Below are 18954 nucleotides of genomic sequence, written 5' to 3'. Positions count from 1 at the left end.
TATAATAAATAGTGGTAAAAAAATTGATTGGAACTTGGCTAGAAAAGGGAAATAATGACTATTAAAATAAGTTTAGGCAATACTTGCAACTAAGTACAATTCTTAGAATAAAGTAGGGTTTTTGGCAAAATTTTTCCAACAATATTTTATATTAGTACATTATGACATCCTTCACATAACATTTCATTTTTACAGGATGGTTTTAAACATAACTATATTTATAAAAAATATTCAAGGACTTAATCATTTTTCCAAAAGTTCTCTCTCACTTCTTTGATATTTAAATAATTGTCAGTTGAATCCCCTAACATCCTTGGTTTTCTCAGTAGCATAACTCTGCTGGATCCTCACTGCTTCATGGCTTTGCCTGTGAGTAAAAACGTTCTAGATCATCATGTCACAGACTTCATGAATTATGCACTCTTTGTAACATTTATGATTTTACTTTATAAACAATTTGCATCATATTATCTTCAAATAAAATAAGCAGTATTTCAAAGAGGATATTTGACTAATAATATAACTGATTCAATAGTGAATATTTTCATGATCTGAAATATTTTGCTTTCCTACACAATTTTGTAACTTCAGGAACACAGAAATGAATAGTCAGTCAACCACTTCTCCCTCTTACCCATAGTGATATCAGACTTGGTCCAAGCAAGGTAGCATTGTTTATTTAGTGCATCAGAAAGCCTAGCAGCGCTCCTTTATCCTATATATGTCCTGTATATTTCAACTGCATTGCAAATGGTTTGTCAGGAAATAAAATTAATACAGTGGCCAAAACTAAAGTGAAGGATAACAGAAAAGCACGAAGGAAAAGAAAGAGGATGTAGCGTAAAACCTATAAAATGTTTGACTTATAAATTGTTTATCAGCTGAAGCACTTTTGATTGAGACAGTACTGTGAGATACCAAAGGTAACAATATATGACAATAAGAACGTCTCTAGCTCCTATTAGGCTTGCAGTATATACATCAGGATCACAAGATCTAACTTACACCATTTACGTTCATTGAGATTCCACATGTATATGAGAAAAGAGCAGCTGAAGCATGCAGTCAAAAACATATCTACAAAGGGCACTGAAGCCTCAAAGTACTAGACAAAACCCCATTTTTATCCACAGAAGCAATTCTCAAGGAGAGTGAGAGTACTGCCCCCTTGAGAGGTGTGCTTAACAGACTTACCTGAGGGACTCTATCAACCTATTTGCACCCTCCCACTGCCCTCCACCAGAGCTTACGTTTTGCCTGATTGTTCTCCTATCACAAACACACCTGGAGAATCACAAATGCCGGGGTTCATTGTTATCAACTAGACTACACTATATTCCTCAGGTACACTGGAGAAGAAAAGCAGTTGAGGATCACTCATGTCCAGCACCAAAGATGTTCAAACCAGCATCCCAGAAATGAGTGACTTACTACTGAACCCCATGTGCCCAGAGGCTTAGAGCCAGTATGTGAAGAACTCTAGAACATGTAGTCTGAAGACTTAGGCCAGTCTCTTAATTCTGCAGAAGCCATGAGGCAGACCTAGGTACAGAGCCCAGAATTCCCACTTCAAGTTCTTTGATGCTCTACTACCCAGAACTGGCTATAAAGGCTCTGATAATAAAATATAATGTGTCCAAGCAATAAATTAGGCAGCAAGCATCCAAAACACTGATTCTTCCCAGTGAGGAAGAAAATGACTCAAATTTAAAGCAAATAATAATTTCAACCATACATTTCGTTTTGTACAATATTAAATAGCTTTTTATAATAAGCTGTGAACTAGGTTGTTTTGTTTCATTTTCATAGCTAATTAGTATTTGACCATAATGATGTTTCTACTGTACTGAATGATTATGTAATTATCATGCCAGGAATCTATTCAAAAACTAAATGTGTAGAGTATATAATGAGTATAAAGCTGCACTAAGAAAATAATTTTTTAACATAATTAGAGATTCACAGCATGTTCAAGTGCATCACAGCACACATTTATCTGATACACAAACTTCTATGTACATTGCAAGTAGAGTACAGAGAAAGCATTATCATACATGAATTATATTTCCTTGGGAAATAAATACAGCATCACAAATTAACTAAATTTTCATTGTCATTATCATGTTTAGTAGTCAAACATTTGTTACACTGCTAATATCTCCAAACATGAATCCTTTTAAGTCAATCAATTGTGAACGGAACCAGGAGGTTTCATATAATATCATACTCACTTATTAAAAATTAATATTATTTCATCCACACTAACAGATGAAAAGAGTAAAATATCGCTGAAAAATGGGGATAGTTAATTTCTATTTTACCTTGGAAGTAACTATATAGGAAGTTCAGAAATATTTTTTCCCAATTTCCCCTATATTTGCATTAGCTTCTTATCTATCATCTGTCACCAAGTCATAACCAGCCTCCTCGCTCGCATTATGACATTAAGCCCCTGCAACTTGCCTACAGGCAATTATCTCAATTTTCTATATACAATGAACAACCTTCACCTCATGAAGACAAAGCACTCCTATGTTACCTGCCAATCAAATGAGAGGGCAAACTATGATCTACTGTGGCTGAGAGAAAAAGGAATGGAGAGAAATGAAAAGACATCTGTATGCTCATGTCAAACTGGGAGTCATTTTAGGAAGAATGATAATTCCACGGTAAATGTGGTTCTGTCCTTGAAGATTCTAATGAGGAGGAGTATATTTAGAATTTCCTCACCCCTTTTGTAGAAATGATTCATGTCATGTTAAGAAAGACAACTGTGGCATTCCAGGTCCTCTCTCTGAGGCAAATCTAATCAGTGCCTATTATGAACAAAAGACTAGGACCACGCGGACTTCCTTCTTGGACTGGACGTAGGGCAGAATGAAAGTAAGATGCCTCTTGGTGAGAGTGACGCTGGAGTTACCATTTGCAGAGTGCTTCCTGCATGCCGGGGTTCAGTGCTCAGGCCTATAATCTATGAGGCACAGCCTTTCATCCTTCAGTGGACAGATAGGAGAGCTGAGGTTCAGGGAGGTTAGGTATGTTGCCGGGGTGCAAGCAGCTACAAGTGCCACAACAGGCTTAGAACTCAGTCCTACCCCTATTACCATCTTCTTCACCATCCTAACCACTTTATTCACAGGCCAAGCTTATAACAACCATTTTGACAACTGCGGTTTCCTGTGGAGATTCCCTTAGTTCCTAATTCACTTGACAAGAACTTTGTCTTCACTGATGCCAAAGATCCCCACAGACCTTCTATCTTCAGGAAGCTCAGGATGAACAAAGAGCTATTTACATTTCAGTACATTATATCTGTGAAAGAAAATTTATAAACTGGAATGCTGGCATAGAAAATATCTTGTAACACATACTAAAAGAGTTTATCTTATGACCTCACTGCATGAGGAAAGCAAAAACAATATTCAAAAAAACCATTTAAAAAATACTACATACATTTATGGCTGTGTAAAGAAGACAGAAATGAAAAATATATGCAAGTCCCCTGTAAGTGCAGTTTAAAACCAATTAAGCAAACACCAGGTTATATGAAAAGTAATTGTAACTTCATGTGCCTAGTGTAGTACCTGGCATGGAATAACATTCAATAAATAGTTGATGAATGAGTAACACACAAAAATCCCAGTAGGAGAATTTATCATTTGTGAATAATACCTACTAGTGTGGAGCTTTATGGTTTTATCAAATCATTTTCATTTTGATTATTTTAATTCCTTAAAAAATAGCATCAACAAGCTATGCAACTGACCCCTTTGCAAAGATGGGGGAAATGACAGATCCAAGATCACAGAGACAGTTAAGAACAAAGCAAAGAGTAGAGCTCAGTCTGTCCAATTCTTAATCAATGACAGCATATTAAAAAATTCAAACAATATATTCATCTTCTCTAAGTAGCCTCATTAGTGGAGCATCATCTAAAGAAGAGGAGTAACCTTTGTACAGTATTCCGAATACGAAAATATATAGTTTTACATGTTTACAAAAATTGCACTTTCTAGATATGAACTTTTCATATAGTCTACCTAGTTTTCTAGGTTTAAAACATAATGCTTACCATATTAGCCATCAGGAAAAAAAATTAAGCTATTAAAAACAAAGGGAGCCTTTTTGAGATACATTAGATCTTCAAAAATCATGATTAGTTCTATGAGTCCTTAGCTCTGGAGTCAGATACATTCAAGTTCAAAAACCCACTACAGCACTTAGAATTTGAGAGGCTTTGGACACGTGATTTCATTTCTTTAAGCCTTAATATCTTTATCTACAAAATCAGGAGACAAGATTGCAATTAGGGTTAAATGATAAAATATTTGGAAAATCACAGAGCTCAGAGCTCAGACCTGGCACAAAGTAGAATCTCAACAGCAATTAAATCTCTCCTTTCCCTTATAAGACCCTCCTGGTGTCCTGACCAGATACCCTGGTACATGAGTCACACGAACGGTGGAATGAATGTTTTAATTAACTCAGGTCACTGAACTGCCTTATATGCTTTCTTATGTAAGGCATATGTAAATCTAAATGAAAGAAATTAACAAAACCACACATGTTATAACATAGATACCTTGAAACAAGAGTTCACATAATATGGGGGGGGGGTGGAGATAAATAAAGAGATGCACAGAATCTACACACGTACAAAGTAACCACATGGCATGTGGCTAAATTAAAAGGCAAGAAAAAAAAAAGGACAGAGAGAAGGACTCCTCCTGGTATGTGTAGTTATAAACTTATGAATGTGACTACATAGTCCCTGTTCTGAATATCTATAGTCTAGAAGGGGAGAAAGAGAAATTGTTGAGTTCAATATAATAGGGTAGGTAATAATACAAAAGTATGTACGGTGTGTCTTGTGATACACACAAAAAGATGGCAGTCAGGATGATTAAGAATTAATCAGGAGAGCATTCAAAATAGAACATTAATTAATACAAAAGGAGCAAAATGTATATACAGAAGTTGACAGAACTTTACTGAGGGACATAAAAATGAATGAATGAAGAGACATACTTTTCTAGGTGAGAAAACTAAAATATTGCAAAACATACAACTCTTCTAAAATTAATTCATGAATCCTATGCACTGCCAACCAAAATCCCACTGAAATCCTTTTATTGGGAGAAAGGGAGCAAAACAATCCTATGATACATCTACAGTAATAGATGGGCAAGATAAACGGTTAAACAAATGCATTAAAACAATATGCCAACACTGATTCTAGATGAATTAAAAAATTTAAAAACAGAAAAAATGATACAAAATCAGTAAGAAAAATAAATATGAAATTTGTGGAACAAATTCTCTTTTTAACCATAACAGAAAAACACAGCAAAGCAAAAGACTGGCAGATTTGATAACAAAAAGAACATTAGAACATTTTCTATATTAAAAAATATTCTATATTAAAAAATAAGATTAAAGAATAAAAAAATAAAAGGAGATCAAATTTGGGAAATTTGTAAAGTGCTCCTACAAATCAATAGAAATATAAACACTCAAGTGGAAAAAATGAGCATTTTTCTTTCACCAAATTGAAGTTGAAAAATAAACGATGCTTCCACTTCCAGGAGAGATGAAGTAGTTGACAAGAGCTCTCACTTCTATGGGCCAACTAGAAAAACCAGATAAAATACAGTAATCATCTGCTTGAAGGCAACAGAGAACTGCTGAGGAGAAAAAGAACTTTAGAGAAGAGAGCTGCCTTCTCTAGCCATTTTCACCCTGGGCTGTGCCAATTCTCAGCACGGGAAAGGCTGAGTTCCCTGCAAAGCCCAGAACAAAGCCTACAGAAGTTTCACTGTGGTGGCAAAGAGGCTAAAAGGCATTTGGTGAGGATGTAGAAAGATTCAAGTGCACAGTTGGCTTTCTCATCAGTCCACGTGCCAAACACTGGGAGCTGCACAGAAAAGGAGGCTTAAAATCTAAACAGAAAGCTTCTAAAAAGTAGACCAGAGACATATCATGAGGTTTTAGAACCCACCAGGGAACAGGGCCTACAGAATATACCAGGCTATTAGTTGAAAACTTAATGAGCTAGATGAAGAAGACATTGAGAGAATTAGCCTCAATTTAGCACAGCCCTTGATTGGAGTAAGAGTGAACACTCTCTAGAAGATAGTTTCTAGAGCCTATACAACTTTTCTACGCAATGTCTAGCACTTAATATAAAAAGCTGAGACATCTGCAAAGACAGAGCCACATGATTAAACAACAAAGAGAAGAATTAGAACCACACATGATCTGGATATTGGCGTTAACTGATAAGCCTTTAAAATGATAATTACTATGTCCAAGGAAAGAGGAAAACATGAATACAGTAGATGAAAAGATAAAGAATTCCACCACAGAAACTGAATACGTCAAAAATTAACTGAATGAAATTCTAGAAGGATAAATATTTGAAATTAAGAACTCACCAGATATGTTTAACAACAGAGTAGATTAAGCAGAAGAGAAGTTAAATGGTTAACAGAGATACTTCCTCTAGGTTCCGGGATTTTTAGCGAACATCCTGCAACTACTTTTTAGACATCTAGATATAAAACACTATTCTACAAAAAGTATGTATTTTTAAAATAATCAGAAAAATACAACTACAAAAACATGCAACTTTTTAAAAGGTCAGGGAGAGATAGCCAAGTAAAAGTAGGGAAATACATCCTAGGTAGAGTGACCATAAGAATAAAGGCACAGATATATAAAGAAAAAAAGGACATTATTTTCAGGACATACAGCTCGTTCAATATCACTAGAATCCACATAGTAAAGCACATGTCTAAAATGCCAATATATGGAGCTAGAAAGAGAGATAAATCTCAAATCACAGTGAGGAGTGAGGTGTCTTTAAGTCATTACAAATTGCTAAAAACCTTATTACATGGGGTATGGGGAGTGACTTGAAGGTTTAACATGGTCAGATTCATTTTTAATAGGTACTTCTAGTTGCCAGGTAGAGGAAGGATTTAAGGAGTCAAGACTCAAAGGAGGAAGACCAAGTAAATATTACAACAGCCAAGGTAGAAAAGGTGAAAACCTAAGTTACAGGAGTGGTAGAAATACAAAGGGAGGAACAAGTCTGAGAAACAGGTAGGAATTCTTATTAATAGGATTTTTTGGATTCCTTAGAGGATGCATAAGCCAGAAGGAAAAGTCTGTAATTCCTGTTTTGCAGTTAGGGTGGCATAGATATGGTAGCGCCACTAACCAAGACTGAACCCCTAAGGATGGGTGGAAGACATATCAAGATGAAGGTGATAAATCCAGTATCAGACCTCTCGAATTTTAGGTACCTGAGGGACACCTACATAGATTTATCCTGATGTTCTTAAATTAATTATCCCACTCATCCACTAGAAATACACTGGTTTCCAGGTATGGTAGGCAGAATAATTCCACCCCCCCACCCCCCCAGGATGTCCACATCCTAATCCCCAGAACCTATGAATATGTTACCTTACATAGCAAAAGAGACTTTGCAGATGTGATTAAATTAAGGGTCTTGGGATAGGGAGATTTCCTGGATTATCCAAGTGGGCCCAATATAATCACAAGGTCCTTATAAGAGAGAGACTGGGAAGTCTAACAGAGAAGGTGGCCACGTGACAACAGAAGCAAGAGGTTGGAATGTGTGTGGAAGGGGCCACAGGCCAAGCAATGCAGGTGACCATTAGAAGATGAAACAGGCAAAGGATCAGATTTTTCCCTCAGAGCCTCCAGGAGGAACAAGCCCTGCCAATACTTTGTCAGCCCAGTGAAACTGATTTTGTACTCTGACCTCCAAAACTGCAGATAATAAATTTGTGTTTTTTTTGAGAGACTAAGTTCGTGGTTATTTGGTACAGCAGCACTAGGAAACTGATACACCGGGTTATACTATTCCTCTTGAAAATGAGGGCCAACTTCCGGTTTCACATCACAAAGACCACCATACACAGAAAAGAAACTCTTGAATGCTGGAAAAGGGGGCAGGGGTGGGGGTGGGCGAAGGGCAATGAGAAGAGCTTGGGGTCCTTGGAACTGGGCCCAAGCAAAGACTGAAGTAAGTGTGTCTAGCCCTGTGACCTGCTCTCTCATTGAGGACTTTCTCATACTTTCTCATCCGCTGGCTACAAGGTCTGACGTGCCCAAATTCACATTGTCCCTGTGCAAGTGCCCACAGATAACAATAAGGAAAAAGCAGAGGAGAAAACCCCCAGACCTGCACTTCGTAAAAAGCAAATGATTGACAGTCCCTTACACTGACCAAGGTGGTTATTTTTAACCTTTTAAAATTCTACTTATCTTCTAATCTTTGAACGCCTTATACAGACACCATTCACTGAAGAAATGCACATACGCGCAAGATTTTTCATATAAGCTCCAAGGCCTCCCAGTTTAAAAACATTTCTATTCCTATAAAATAGGCCTTCTTAAATAGGCAAACATTTAGCTGTTTTCCCACAAAAACCTCTCTAGAAACTATACAATAACAATCTCACTTATCTTCCATGATTAGATACGGGAATTTATATTTGCAAGAGGAAAAATAAAACATGACATTTTATGGAAGCTTCTAATTGATTGTGTAACATATATTATTTGGCCTCATTTAAGAAGAAGAAAAATTCAACACTAAAGAACAGAACACAATTTCATTTCAGCAATCAAAATTAGGATTGCACTTGAATATAGTAGTACATAAATGTTATCTGAATTGCCTAACACATGAAAGTTTATTTCAACATTTTTTTCTACATTTAGGAGAAATAAATTAAAATTCATGGGCAAAACTATTATAAATCTATCATCCCATGAAAGTCATTCACCCAAGGGCAAGATTCAAAAGGAAAGTAAACAAGTGTACTGCAGGGTGATGGAATCTAGTGTGAAGATGCCCTTTATGAAACGGTAAGATGATAGTAGCACCTAAAACTGCTGTTGTCAACTAAGGTTTTGATTTCTGAAAATACCTTACAAAATCCAAGAACTCTATTAAATATTACTGAGAAGAGTTCTTAGTTTAGATGAAAAGTATGCAATTATTAAGAAAATATTCTAGAAAGCTCTATGTTAGAAGACATTACTTTGTGTAGAGAATTATGTTTGTTTATAATACTAATAGGCAAAGCAGTAAATCAAAAATAAAATTTTATATTATTAAAGGGATTTTTTTGCTACTTTTAACTCAAAGTAAATTTGACTTGGTAAGTGGCAGAGAGTTTTCCAGATGTTAATAGTAACAACAACAACAATAACGGTAATAACAAACAGCTAGCACTAATGAGCCTTTAGAACAGTGTCTAGCATACAGCATGTGCTGTACTTGAATTAACTCCTTTCAGCTTCACAACCAACTTATCAAGTTCTAAAATCATGCCCACTTTATAGATGTGTAGAGTGGCTTGGTATCCGGCTCCTGGTTCACAGCCATTTAAATGGTAGAGCCAGGATTCAAATTCAAGCAGTCAGGCTTTAAGGCATCTTGGAGGTAGGGTAGGTGGCCTTGCTCTTCTCCAGTGGGTAAGGGACTCGGGGTGTATGTGCTAGAAGCACAGAGTCCCACCAGAGTTCCATTTCCCCAAGTCTCTCTGAACTCTGCTTCATCAGAGGGCTCCACCTCCACCCTAGCAAAGAGCCCTCACTCTGAAAGCCCCCAACCAGCTGTAGTGGCAGGACTGGGGTAAGGGGTTTTCTCTGAGGTGATGAAACTGAGGCTACTTATCAAAGCTGCTCTAATAACAACACAAGCTGTTCTTTCAGTAGTTCTTACTTTATGTAAGAGGCAGTGGGAGAGGAACTGTTACATTACAGGTCTTCATTTTGCAATAGTGGTGATATTTTGGAAAATAGTTTCCTTATCCTATGTCCCAGTTACTGAACAAACTTGGTTATTTTCCAGAGTTGAGTTTTCTACCCCCAAACTTCCTTTCCCAGTGTTCATCCAAATGAATGCTTTATGAATGATTTGTGTTGTAACAGACAAAAAAACTAAATGTCAGTTGGATGTAACCCTGGGGATTATCTACTTTAGCCCCCTCTCTCCCAAGACATATTGCAAATGGAACTAACGTTTCAAAAAAAGAAGGCTGGTTAGTGACAGAGGTGGGACCAGAATGAGCCCTCTGACTCTCAGTCCAAGGCTCCCTTCACAACACTGTGCTCTTGCCAGGCATCTGACAGTGAGATCTGCCCAAAGCTCAATGGTATAGAAGCAAAAGAGTACCATAAATGTTCAAATTTATAGCTGCAAATGCAACTCAATACTATAAATTAAAATCTTAACCCTCAAAAGTAGAACTACATATTTCAGGCTTTCTTACATTGAGAAAAGCATTTCTAAAAGCATAAATAAAACCACAACCAAAGTAGAATCAACGTGTAATTTTATAACTTTTTTAACAAAATAAGGTTGAAAAATCTTGCAACTATTCCCAGTGCATAAGAGAAAATAGCAAGTCAATGAAAAGGATAACTATTCTTTTCCAACTATTCTAAAATTTTTGATACTAAAGCAATAAAAAGAAACAGATACAAAAATTGTACATAATTTGGCTGACCCCAAGAGTCTTGTCACCAATTAAGATGCTTTCACTCTGAGAGTTTTGCCTAAAACAAAAACACCATCTGTTTTACCTAAAACATTAAGATGTTCTATTTTCTTGTCAATTCAGAAATCACATCTGTAGCCATCTTCTGAAAAGACAGCAAAAGACATTATATTTATGGGTGACTGCATAAGGAATGATGTTCAATCAAAATGTAATTTTCATCTACTAGAAGAAAATTTCATTTCTCCAATGACTATAACGCCATAACTTTGGAGGAATACATAGTACATAAACAGGCTGATTTTTACACATAAAAAGATCTTAAAAGTTAATGCAGTAAAATAAGGCTATTTTGTTGCGAAAGACAAAAATGGCAAATACGCTTGTATTCACTTTGACAACTGAAAACCTATCTTGTGTGAGGCTTTCAGGTGAAGAGAAAACAACTTTTTATTGGTGCAACATCTCTTCATGCTAGTGAGCCATCATGTAAGAGGTAAAAACATGAAAACAACAAAAACACAAACCACTCTCTCTTTTCAAAACACTTTTACACAACATCAGTTCTGGGAAAGACACCCTACAATCCAGTGAACCGACTGAAGAAGATACAAAGCACTAGAAAAAACATCACTCACAGAGAAGGCAAACACCATGTCACAAGGGATAAAGAACACGTTTCGAAGAAAAACACACAAGCCATCCAAACACCTATAGTACTTTGAGTATACATTAAGTACCTACAAAATATCAAAATCTAAAACCCAAGTATGTTTTAGTTTGAAAAGTACCCCAATTTCACATTTAATTTTCTTGCCTAAAAAAAATAAAGCTACTCTCCAAATAAGGATGAAATAAATAAGTCCAAAGGCTCTATTTAAAATGTTTCTTTTACCACAAAGTTGTGAAGTGTTCTGAAGTCCAAGATGGGCTTGAAGCCCTCCCTGACTTTTTCAGGATCAGGATACCTTCACTAAAATCCTTTTCCTTGTTCCTCTTGTAGTGCACGGTTTATTAATCTGCATTCAGAAGGAAAAAAAATCTGGTTCAGAAGAATGGAAGACTTTGAAATATGCCGCGTCACTTCAGTCTGTGCTCTGAACTGCTCTGAGTTAATGAGCTTTGTGTTAGCAATTTCAGAAGACATGATGGACACTGGGAGGAAGAGAAGAGAGAGGACAGAGAACTAAGTGTGCACAAAACTAGAAAAAATAAGGAATCGCTCTCACATACTCGTCAATTCTCCCCAACCCAATACAAATCACTCAAGAAATCATTCATATGCCAGATATTTAATTTACTTTAACACTTTCACAGTGCATGACATAACTCCAACTAATGGGGGGAAAACTTGGGTGCTACAAGCAATAACACAGAACAGAATCACTCAAACTTTGCATTATCTGGCAGATACACCAAAACTAATGCCAGCTTTTCTTTGACACTATTTCATCTCCTTTACAAGATTTTTCTTAGATTCTACAAAGTTACTTATTTCCAAATATCTCAATTGGAAATTATTATAGTCCTTCCTAGATCGTAGGTGGTGGTCCCCATGCTAACTCTGCCTTCATATTGTAAGGTAACAAAATAACATCATAATCCTACATATAGAGGCACATATTACTGTTCTCCATCTTCTGCACTTTCTTGATTGTGGTCCTTGATGGAGTAATTGTAAGATGTTGTAAGCAATGTACAAAAGTCACTTTAATTTCATTAGACAAACCACACAACTTAAACAACCTGTGTAAACTTAATTCACTGTATAATAATCTGACAACAATAAACTAGAACCACACAGCTAGTTAAGAAAGTTTGATTTAAAGTATAAAAAATAAAAAGGCAATTAAAACATAGACTAACCAAGAAATTTAGCAGGTGTTCACTGAACATGTAACTACTTTGCCATTGCTTTTAAACAAATAAACCTTAAAACAATCATTTAAAATGCAGTCTGTTCAACCACTTCTACAAATGAAATCTAAATCTAATAAATCTAAAATAATTTTGTACCTAGGAACAAAAGTCACAGCAGACTAATTATAAGGGCCTGGGAAGAACCTGCACTTTTCAAGTTTATGTAAAATTGATGAAAAGAATGGTTTACGATACCATACCCTGAAAACACTAAGGAGACAAATTCCACATTGTGACTCTTTAACTTTTTGAGAATTCAAAAGAGTTTTTAAAAAAAAATATTTTCTGGGGCTTCCCTGGTGGCGCAGTGGTTGAGAATCTGCCTGCTAATGCAGGGGACACGGGTTCGAGCCCTGGTCTGGGAAGATCCCACATGCCACGGAGCAACTGGGCCCGTGAGCCACAACTACTGAGCCTGCGTGTCTGGAGCCTGTGCTCCGCACCAAGAGAGGCCACGATAGTGAGAGGCCCGCACACGGCGATGAAGAGTGGCCCCCGTTTGCCACAACTAGAGGAAGCCCTCGCACAGAAACGAAGACGCAACACAGCCAAATAAATAAATAAATAAATAATAATTAAAGGTGCTAATAATTTAAAAAAATATATATATTTTCTGGTCTCTGTAATAAATTAAGAGATAAGTTGTTCTTCTCAGTCTTCATGTTACCCTAATTTTCATCATTTTGCAGAGCCTTTTCACGTGTTTCCTATGATAACTTTCCATTTACTTATCCTCATAGAAATAGATATCCAGCACAAGAGGGAGGAGATATGGGGATATATGTATATGTATAGCTGATTCACTTTGTTATAAAGCAGAAACTAACACACCATTGTAAAGCAATTATACTCCAATAAAGATGTTAAAAAAAAAAAAAAAAAGAAATAGACATCCATCCAGCCCCTGTGTATGAGAAAGGTACCTCTTGGTCTTTATTGTGGTATTGCTTGAAGTTCACCTCTTATTTAGAATTAGTTATTTGACAAATATTTGTTGAGCACCTATAATGTACCAGGTATTTGCTAGGGGATTCGAAAGAACAAGAGCTAATATTTTAGCAAGGGAAATGCACAACCAGAAATAAAGGAAATAATCAGTTTGTTAATAATGTCTGAAGGATGAAAAGAATGAGTGAAAAATAGGTTCACATGCATAGATGCAGCCTGACTGCAAGTTCCCAAAAGGCTACTATCCAAGGGGGCTATTGTCTGTAGCATTCGGTCTTCTACACCAGCTTTGCTGCTCTGAGGGCTTCTTTCTTCAACAAACAATATCAGGTACTCTTCTGGCCCATGCCACTACCAACAGCGATTTCCTTGAGTGGACAGTGCCTTAGATCAATGCTCTGTCATCAGTTCCCCATTTGCTCCTGCCTATTTTATTTCTGGCAGATTCAGTCTCCAAATTGGTTGTAAAATAGAGACACAGTGAAAGCCATCAATGTGATTAAAGTTGGCAATAGATCCATTAACTGAAAGAGTTAAAGCTGACTTGAAAGTAAAAATTAAAGTAGGACATCTTTAAGATGCATGTATGTATATGTGTGTGTGTGTATGTATATATATATACACTTTACCATAAAACATACAAATGTGTATCATGTCCCAGTCTACTGATGTAAGAGCAAAGCTTCTGCTTTGATTATGGGACCATTAATTGGCATTCTGTGTCATATTTTCTGCATAACCGTACATATGATAAATTATCTGTGGTTTCTAGCTTAGTTTTTCTAAAGTAGAACAAGAACTTAAACACTTAAAAATATAAAGCAATCTGAGTGCAGATTGCTTCTACATCTTTACAATTTCTTCCCAAATCTTTTGTAGTCATCTCGTCAGTATTTATCAGTGACTCACCTTTATTGAAAATTTCCAAAGCACTCAACTTTATATTAAAACAAAATCTTTTTGCTTAATTCATCAGTTTAATAAAAATCAAATTATGAGAGAAAAATAACAAGAAAAACTGATTTGGGAATAAGTAATTGATTGGTGGTAATCACACAACTCAACTGAAATACTGGAGAGAGAGAAGTGTGCCAGCCTGCCTTCTATTTCCCTGAAAAATCAGGTAAAAAGCAAACCAGTGAATGACTGACTTAGAATGGCAAACTCCAGACAAGGTTATTTATTTTGCTTGCCAGACATGACTGTTCGTTCCAAAACTAGTTCCAACCACTAGGCAAAGAAGTTTTAACATAAAATTAACTAATGTACCATGGGGAAGGGATCTCCATTTCCCTAAGAAACTTTTGGTTGTTTAAATAATATACTATATTCCACTCAGTCTTCTGGGTAAAACATCCCCTCTAAAAACATTCCAGATTACAAACAGGCTGAAACGTGTTTCTGAATAATCAGAGAACTGGTCAATATACATCTTAAAAACAGTCATAATTAATAAAACACAACTCAGATGGAATGTAGATGAAAATACACAAATATCCTTCACAAGCAATTAATATTTAAACAGAAAAGTATCTCAGAGAAGAGCTTAGGAACTCATCCTTTAAGTCCAGTAATGACTATTAACTCATAAATGGACTATGCAATTAATACCCAGATAGACCTAGACTAGAATAGCTCAGTTTTTTTGAGTCTCCGATACTGTCAGTTAATAATTCCCCCATTAAAAGAGAAGTTCTGAACTAGTTTTCTCAGGAAAGGACATTTGGGCTGCTCTCAGAATAACAGAACCTCTGGAGGGTACAGTGTCAAATCCTAGTCAAATCATGTATTCTATTATCACCTTGAATTCCCTTGGTATAATTTTAAAATGCAACCCACCATTTTCAAGAAAAAAAAAAAAAAAGAAGCTCAATCTTCTTGATTGTATCCATTTATTTTTCTGCTAACTAATGTGAAGACACTTCTATACTAGCTTTCTAGTACATGATAAGACTTGAGCTTGAACGTTACAATCCATGAGAAACAAGCACAGTCCTTACACTAATTATCACTGCTAATGCTTTTCCATCTCCCCCAAAGAAAAATGGTGAATATTCCAAACAATAAAAATGAGGCTGTGAACTTGGTTTCTTCACTTAAAACTTATGTTTAAATAACTGGTAGAGATGTTAGATACTTTCTTACTTACATTCTGACTTGGTATAAAAATAGGTTGATGACATAGTGACCAACCAGAAAATGCTCTAAAGCCTTGAATCCCATCACACTAGTAGATAATTACTACCAGAAGAACTGTCTCTGAGAACAATATTAAAAATACAAAATGTAGAATCAGGCAAATACTCTTATGTCAACAACAATAAAAAAAGTCTTATGATCTGATAAGGCAACTCATTCAGGTATTTGGGAGTATCTTTTGAATCCATTCATTCTGAAGAGCCCCCAAGAATGCAACCCCAACAATGTTCATTCTACAAGAATGCAATGATGCTGAGATGCAACCCCAAATTTTTCAAGTCTCATAGTATGAAACTCTGAAATCTCAAATGAGCAGTTGTCTAAATGCTGAGCAAATTCAAAGCTATATTGAATTACTGCTTATTTTTACTTGTATTAGTATTTAGTGGATTGGAAGTCTTCTGCCACTCAACCTACAAATATTAAATGAAAGAATCAATTGGGGAGAATATATACCAGGATACTACCTTTTCACATAGAATATGGTTCACATAGAATGTGAACCATATTCTATGCATATCTGGTGTCTGAAGTTTAATATTCTCTTCAAGCAATAATAAAATATATTACAACAAATCTTTATAAAATTCTTACTATGTTGAATATCATACCATAGTCATAGTGGTGGACATAAATGACAGAAATAATTCGTACCCTCGAGGAGTTTACAGTCTAGTGGGATTAACTTCAAATAATTATACTGGCAGAAATAAGCCAAAAACAATTCCCAGCCAGATGGCTGAGCCATGTTGGACCTGATTTAGATGAAAAATTGGGGCCACTATCATAATGGGATGAGATCTTGGGCATCTTGGGAGGAGGGTGAGTTTATTTTATTTTGCACATGGGAAGTATGTGAATTGTGGTGGTCAGTGGTGAACTGTGGTAGATAGTCCCCAGAGATGACTGCCATCATTCCCTGTGCTTCCTGCACATGCTCCTCACATCAAGTAATGGAGAATAATTCCCCTCTCTTATATCCTAGATGGCCTTAGTGACTTGCTTGACTAGTAGAATGTAGTGAAAATGACCTTCTAGGACTTTCGAGTCTAGGTCCTAAGAAGCCTTGCTGTTTCTAGCCAGGTAACTTTTTCAGAGTTCTGCTTTGGGTAGATTCCTCAGATAACTACATAAATTATAGTTAATAATTTAGGCACAGAGAAAGGCCTTGGGGCAAGAAGCCATTGCAGTAGTTCAAGCAAAACATAAAGGATGGCTTAAAACCAAAGTAACAGAAAGAGAGGAGAGGATGGATGTCAGCGATGAGTAAAGCTAAAATCCAAAAGACTCTACAATTGATGATACTTAAGGAATGAGAAAAGACAGAAGTCAAAGTGTTTTCTGGGGTTACAGAACCTAGACAGCTAAAAAGAAAATGATGCTCACCATCAAGATTAGAATCCAAAAGAAAAGCATATATGGAGAAAAACAGAGGAAATTAAATTAGAGGGGCAGGGAGGTCATCCAACAAACGAATGGCAATACCCCAAGTGAATGGGTTATCGAGTGCCTTTTCTGGAGTTCTGTCCTTTTTGTATCTGGCTGATACTCTGAAGTCACCTAAGCCTAGAAAACATTGACTTCATTTGTGTCTCCACATGGTTAATGGTTTCTTTTCAAATTAATCCCTTCTTTTTCTAGCCAAAAGAAAGAGATGTAGGATTCCTTACCAATAAATATCTTGCTAAAAATTAAAAGCATTTAAAGGTAAATTTGTAATAGTGGTTTGAATAAATTACTCTCAAACTAAAAACGTATCTATTACTTGAAAAGTTACACTTTCAGATTTACAGACGCAATCTCGATGTAACTTTGATTACATACTTGGTGGCATTTCAAATTATCTACCATTAAAAAAAAGTTCCTTTATACCTTGTCAAACCACGTGACTTACAGACCCGTGCTATGGCAACATTTAATCCTGTCCTGCCTGAACAGATGGAATACTGAAAGAAGACTGAAATCTCTTCGCCTGTCTCAGATTTTACCTTGCATCCTCAGTGTTCTCCAAGTCCCTAATCTTGTAAGTCTTTGTATTAAGTGTCCTTACAGTTGGTTCCCTTAGGCAATGGTGAATGTAGAGAGAAACAGAAACATCTTTGTATGTTTAAGGATTATTTAAGGCTAGACAATTTATGACTTGTCCAGGGTGCCCTAACTTTTAAATTTAATCACATCTGCTTTCTATACAAAGGCTAAGAATGTATTCACTATACAGCTCACATAACCCTGTGAACTAAATTAGGCACACTGACATGTACTATGTCACTTTCAGCAGATCATGGACTACTTTTTAAATACTCACAAACTAAATTATGTTAGGTTATAACTGTAATGTTGCCAACAGCATGATCAAATTCATTTACATGTATTATTTAACTGTATGGGTTTAGACCAGTGTTTCTCAACCTTTTTTTATTACAACCTCCTTCAAGATTCTTTTCAGACATTTTTTCCTAATCATCCCTCTACACAATTTTAATGCTACACATAAAATGTTTATCTGTTACGTACTATTATCTGCTGTATCTGTGCTTTGCATATTAAAAAGAATAAGTTTTTTTCAAACCCTCCCCCCACCCCCGCCAAGAACCAATTCTTAGCCTCCTAGGGAAGACATCTCCCTATTGAGAATGCATGTGTTATTTAGATTAATAATATGTTGTTCAAATAAGAATTATTCTTATACGCAAAATAAAGCTGAGCCTTAGAGCATCACAGAAGACTCACAAAGAATAGAAGACTGAGTCATGGCCACTCTTTTGAAACTGCCAATTTAAAGACTGAGAAGTACAGAAAATTATTTAACTTTCGGTACCTGCAAAATAAAACTATCAAAGGCTTGCATTTTAAAGGCCATCATCAGTCCTCCATTCTTCACTGATTTTACTGAAAGATAAATAACTCAGAAAATTTGTGGCTAACAAGTAAAAAATAGATTTTAAAACCAAAACTATAAGTGGTTTTATTCATGAGGTTCTAAAGTTCAAAAAGGACAATAAAGATAAAAATAGGAATCTGACAATCCTAAGTATTCCCAATTCACCTAACTACGGAAACAGGAGCATTGACATTTGGTAGAAAAGAACTCTGAAGATATATTAAAATGAAGAACACTATTTAAATACAAACTGTTTAAAAGGAAATATCAAAAAGTGACTGCTTTCCTAATAGATTCAAAAAGCCTATTTATATTTATCTTTAATTAAAATTCTTCAATATTAAAAGCTCAAAAATATATCTGTCCTTAATTAGTAGACCTCTATCTCCTAACTTTCTTCCTCTGGCATAAGTAAGGTTGAATTATCACTTACGTCTGGCTAAGGCAAGGACAGAGCACAGA

At 35.9% G+C, this 18954-nt stretch overlaps 1 protein-coding gene across 1 annotated transcript in view; it reads right to left on the bottom strand.

Annotated features, from left to right (window-relative positions):
* MAN2A1 (mannosidase alpha class 2A member 1) overlaps positions 1–18954 on the bottom strand; it is a 161402-nt gene that overhangs the window by 47780 nt on the left and 94668 nt on the right. The window lies entirely within an intron of this gene.

The sequence above is a fragment of the Balaenoptera acutorostrata genome, chromosome 2, assembly GCF_949987535.1.
Source record: "Balaenoptera acutorostrata chromosome 2, mBalAcu1.1, whole genome shotgun sequence".
NCBI lineage: Eukaryota > Metazoa > Chordata > Mammalia > Artiodactyla > Balaenopteridae > Balaenoptera > Balaenoptera acutorostrata.
The sequence above is the reverse complement of the archived record's forward strand: the minus strand, read 5'-3'. Positions and strand labels throughout refer to the sequence as shown.